Raw genomic sequence first — 6000 nt, 5'->3', positions numbered from 1 at the left:
CAACAATAAAACAAATGACGAAACATTTTTGTTACTGTTCTTCACTTATTTTATGATCGAGACTGTAGAGGGTAAAGTAATCTGCCTATTAGATCGTATCTCTCTCTCGCTCAGTCACAATTAAGTGTTTTTTCATTCTTTTGTGTTCTCTGATAATTTATGAGAACAGTTTTTCCTGATTGATCGAGCATCGTCTCCTAGTCCCGTAATCGCCATCTCGTATCCAGGCACTTTTGCCATCTATTGCAGTGACCTTTTACTTGAGTTTCGTTATTGATGTATTTGTGTTTTTCTCCTTTGCAGATTACATCTATTTAAAATTGTCTGTAGTTGATTATTATTTCAGTAGAGTTGCGGTACCCTCTTCTTTCTTTAATCTTTCACCATACCGCATCTACTCTCCCGTGATCATGTAGACAAGGTCGAATAAGTCTTACAGCGCAAAATGACTTTGATGCCTCAAGCCATCCACAAACGGGAGGTTTTCTCATCGTTAAGCGCTCAAAACGTGGCTTACATCATAGAAGGTGCACGCTGAGAAACATGTGATGCATCACACGGAAAGTGTTTCTCATCATGATTTGCACCCGCAGCGCTGTCGGCTGTATTTTGCTCGCAAATCACATACAGAAATAGGCGTGGATGAAATTGCTGTGATAGCTGTATTAAAAAGCATATCTTCTCCCTTGTCCATATCTCAGGCATGTTATTTTTGTCTGTGATTTGCGTAAACGGTACCCATAAACAAAATCTGCAACATCCAAGAGCGTGATATAATAAAAACGGAAAATTCCATGTACAGTCAGTAATGACATCAGTTTGTAGAACCGTCCTTACTAACATTGCGATGCAGTTTTACGGTGTCCTCCCACATAAAATACAAATTCTCTCGTCATAGCCCATTCTTACTTACCATTGTTTCTATTCAGTAGCTGAATTTTTGTAACGTGTGAAATTGAGACATTAAAGAAGAAAGCGAAAAACTGAAGCTAGTGTAAACTCCCCTAAAAAGATGTCTAAAATATGTATACTGCAATATTACTGAACTTCATATAAGTGTGTGTGTGTGTGTGTGTGTATATGTGTGTGTGTGATTGTGTGTGTGTTTGTGTGTGTTAACACACGAATGTACATGCGTGTTTGTGCACCCTATCAGTCACTTTATCTATAAAAGAATTATTTATGCCAGAATCTTGGAAGTTTATTAGATGAAGAAATAGATACTGAATTACTATCGAATCAGGCAATGACGTAGCAAGCAATCGCGCGATTCGTTGCTCCAAATCCAGCAAACTGACTTCTTAGAGAGAGCACTCTTACGTGTACATTGAAAACGTGAAGGTTATTAAAATGTGTTTTGAGAGAAGAAAACGTGAATTAACTAACCACCAATATTTGACTTTGTAACTCCCCCCCGCCCTTCATCCGCTTCTGTAGAGTGAAACTGCAGAATACTGTGGTATGTCGTTTAAGGTGTTCTGAATGCTCTAAGTGCTGATATGCCATTAATTGACATTTAGTAATAACAGAATGTACCAAAAATGACGCGTTTTTTTATAAATCTCCAGTGCACCAGTGTCTTGACGTGGCATATTTTCACAGTACACAAGTGGTAATTAATAACATTCAAAAACTAAAACTCTTTAATCACAATTATGACGTTTCCCGTCATTTTGTTATAACAAATCGTGCCAATAAGAACTCGATTTCGAGAGACCCTCAGCATATATTCATAGGATGTAACTTACAGAACGCACCAAATATGAGCTGCAACTGTAAATGGTCGGCCGCGTGACGGCTACGGTCGCAGGTTCGAATCCTGCCTCGGGTATGGATGTGTGTGATGTCCTTAGGTTAGTTAGGTTTAAGTAGTTCTAAGTTCTAGGGGACTGATGACCTTAGATGCTAAGTCCCATAGTGCTCAGAGCCATTTGAACCACTTTTTTTTTTTTTTTTTTTTTTTTTTTTTTTTTTTTTTTTTTTTTTTAAATGGTCGAAATCCGATATGGTGTCTTGCAGCTTCTCTTTGTGATGAGTCCAATTTAGTGTTTCGCGCTAAGGAAAGCTGTGGAGCGTGAAATTTCACTTTTCTATCGTCACTACACTCGTCCACCTCCACGGTTTCCTCCTTCCACTTCTGAAGTGTCTTGCCTAAGTGTTTTGGAGGGTGACGTCGGAGCTCTGTGTGTCTCTTCGATGATGATACTATTGTGTATAGGGAGGTTACAAGACCATAAGACTGTAGCAAAACATAGAAAGACCCGCAAGGTTTCTGCGTTCGGTGCAATGTATCATCACAAACGTTAAAAATAAAGCGATATCGAAAAGAAACTTCATGGATTTAGAAATATCTGCAGTTCAAATAAAAAAACAGTAAAACTTTACACTCGGAAGGCAACCACCCAATTGTGATACACACTGAAAGCTGACTAAAGTTTAATCGAAGATTTTACCAAAGACTTAACGGTGTTCAGAAAGGATAGATCAAATTCAGTTGGTGGTAGCACGTTTGTTGATGTTAGAAGCAGCTTATCTTATAGAGAAGTTCACGTAGACAGTTCCTGTGAGATGGTATGGGTGGAGGCTATACGCGACAACCTGAACAAATTAATAGCTGGTTCCTCTTACTGACACTCGACTCAGATAATGCTTAAAGATTCAAGGAGAATTTGAGTCTCATTTCGAATAGTTATCGACTTATGCTGTTATATTTGGAAGTGATTTCAATCTACCCTCGACGTTTTGGTAACAATACATGTTTACAGTCGATGGTACGCATAAAAATGGTTCAAAAGGTTCTGAGCACTATGCGGCTTAACTTCTGAGGTCATCAGTCGCCTAGAACTTAGAACCAATTAAACCTAACTAACCTAAGGACATCACACACATCCATACCCGAGGCAGGGTTCGAACCTGCGACCGTAGCTGTCGCTCAGCTCCAGACTGTAGCGCCTAGAACCGCACGGCCACTCCGACCGGCGGAACGCATAAAGTTGTACTAAATTTTACTCTAAAAATTATTTTGAGCATTTAGTTTAGGAGCCCACATGAAATGTAGGTGGTTGCAATAACGTAACAAAAGTTTTACAACGGAAGTGCGTGACCTCGAGCGCACATAACCGCATGAAAATAAAAAACGCTCATCCCATAAACAGTGGTATGGATCGTTCGCTAGCAAATCCACGTCTCATCAAGAGAAGTACTTGAATGAGAGCAACTATGGTAACGCGAAGAAACAAAATACCGATATAATAGGACCAAAGACACATATTTAAATATTGTTACTTACTGCTACATTTGCTTCTGCTGAAAATAATTATGCCATCTGAACAACAAACGTCACACACTAACCTGGCAGAGTTGCACAGCTGTTTTCTCCTCAAAGGGAAGTTGTGGGGCCGGCCGCTGTGGCCGAGCGGTTCTAGGCGCTTCAGTTTGGGACCGTGCGACCGCTACATTCCCAGGTTCGAATCCTGCCTCGGGCATGGATATGATGTCCTTAGGTTAGTTAGGTTTATGTAGTTTTACGTTCTAGGGGACTGATGACCTCAGATGTTAAGTTCCATAGTGTTCAGAGCCATTTGAAGTTACGTCATTTCAATAAAATGGTCAGAGTGGCACAGAACAATACGCACATCTTACTTTAGCCACTTTTTCACATTCAACATCTTTTCTGCATCCAAGCATTCTAATATTGTTCCCCAATTATTAATTTTTCCAAACAATCATATACAATCTAAAACAAAAAAACGACGCACCACGAAGGGATTATCCGACCTGGACGGAAGTCTGTAGATGCGATGTACATGTGCAGACAAACAAATTATTACAGTTACACCAAAAAATATGATGACTTAGTCAAGATAAAGAGCTTCACAAACTGAGAAAGTTAAAGGCGTGTTGGTCCACCTCTGCCCTTTATGCAACCAGTTATTCAAAATGTTCAAATGTGTGTGAATTCAAATGGTTCAAATGGCTCTGATCACTATAGGACTTAACTTCTGAGGTCATCAGGCCCCTAGAACTTAGAACTACTTAAACCAAACTAACCTAAGGACATCACACATATCCATGCCCGAGGCAGGATTCGAACCTGCGACCGTAGCGGTCGCGCGGTTCCAGACTGTAGCGCCTAGAACCTCTCGGCCACACGGGCAAGCTGTGTGAATTCCTAAGGGACCAAACTGCAGAGGTCTTCGGTCGCTAGACTTACGCCCTACTTAAACTAACTTATGCTAAGAACAACACGCACACCCATGTCCGAGGGAGGACTCGAACCTCCGGCGGGAGGGACCGCGCAATCCGTGACACCGCGTCTCCAACCGCACGACCACTCCGCGTGGCAACAACCAGTTATTCGGCTTGTCATTGGTTGGTAGAGTTGTAGCATGTCCCCCTGAAGGATATCGTGCAAATTCTGTCCAATTAGCGCATTAGGTCGTCAAAATCTCGAGCTGGTTGGAGGGTCCTGCCCATAATGTTCCAGACGTTCTCGAGTGTACAGAGATCAGGCGACCTTGCTGCTCAAGGTAGAGTTTGTCAAGCACGGAGATAAGAAGTAGAAACGCTTGCACGTCTCTCGGTGAAATGTAAATGCAGACTAGCTTGCCACGAAAGGCAACAAAACAGGCAGTAGAATATCGACGACGCACTGCTGTGCTGTAAGCGTGCCACAGATGACAACCATATGGGCCACTCTATGAAAAGAAATGTCACCAGAGACCACCACTCCCGGCTCTCGGGCCGTATGGCAGGCGACAGTCAGGCTGGTATCCCATATCGTTGTTCGGGGCGTCTCCAGACACGTCTTCACCCTGAAATCTTATGGAGTAGAAATGTCTTCAATGATGAATCCCGCTTAGAACGAATCCCTGATGAGTAGCAAATTTTGTGTTCGCTTTGGTAACAACGCCTTGGCTGGTCATATGTGAAGGTAGATTGCCTAAACATTTGAAACTTATATCTGTTTTCATCACTATTTACCCTAATTTCAAGATAACTTTACTGTCTCATCATTTTTATATTTTACAATCAAATTTAACTTATAGTGCAATTTGTTTAACTTACCTTCAACTAAGTAGATTTCATGTGCTGTACCATGAAGAAGAATCAGAATTATCAATATTACTTTTGATATATCTAATTTTGCTCTTAACCTGGAGATTCCTCACAAAATTATATTCTCTATGCACTTGATACATATGTGGCACCGGCCGCTGTGTCCGAGCGGTTCTAGGCGCTTCAGTGCGGAACCGCGCTGCTGCTACGGTCGCAGGTTCGAATCCTGCCTCGAGCATGGATGTGTGTGATGTAATTAGGTTAGTTAGGTTTAAGCAGCTCTAAGTCTACGGGACTGATGACCTCAGATGTTAAATCCCATAGTGTTCAGAGCCATTTGAACCATTTGAACCATATGTGGCCTGACAAGCTTACCAGGCAACTGTTTATTGCAAGGTAATTATCCTTGCGTGTAGATTCCGCTGTTAAAACGGAAGTATTTGGTGGAATGTACTACATAAGGCCCCCAGGGTTTCGGAGGACTATTGTACTAAAACTACAAGACATGCAGAAAAATGACACGTATCGCTGGATAGAACATCCCTCCAAATTTCGATTCTCAATAAGCAGGCTGGTGTAGTTGCAGAGCGCACTTCATTCCAAATTATGCCATAGAACTATTCGCACTTGCAGATAGGCAACTCCACGAACAAATGTATGCCGTTTATTCGAACGCATGTTGCAAAGCACTTGTGTGACTCAAATACCGTATAGTCAGTTTTTTCGTCTAGTAAGAATAGCATAATCTCTTGTGGGGAAGTGGAAAGCATATCTCTACAGTCGCTCCGACCATTCATACTGGTTGGATCAGAGGTTTGAGTTAGCTAGTACAGCGTGAACGGGAAGCCAAAGCACTTTTTCTTCTGCCGTGAACTGTGAACATCTTCGGCTTGCTGCCCACTTTTAAATTATTGACATTCGTCTTGTGTTACTGAGATGACC

The sequence above is a fragment of the Schistocerca gregaria genome, chromosome 2, assembly GCF_023897955.1.
Source record: "Schistocerca gregaria isolate iqSchGreg1 chromosome 2, iqSchGreg1.2, whole genome shotgun sequence".
Classification (NCBI taxonomy): Eukaryota; Metazoa; Arthropoda; class Insecta; order Orthoptera; family Acrididae; genus Schistocerca; species Schistocerca gregaria.
This window is presented reverse-complemented; position numbering follows the sequence as displayed.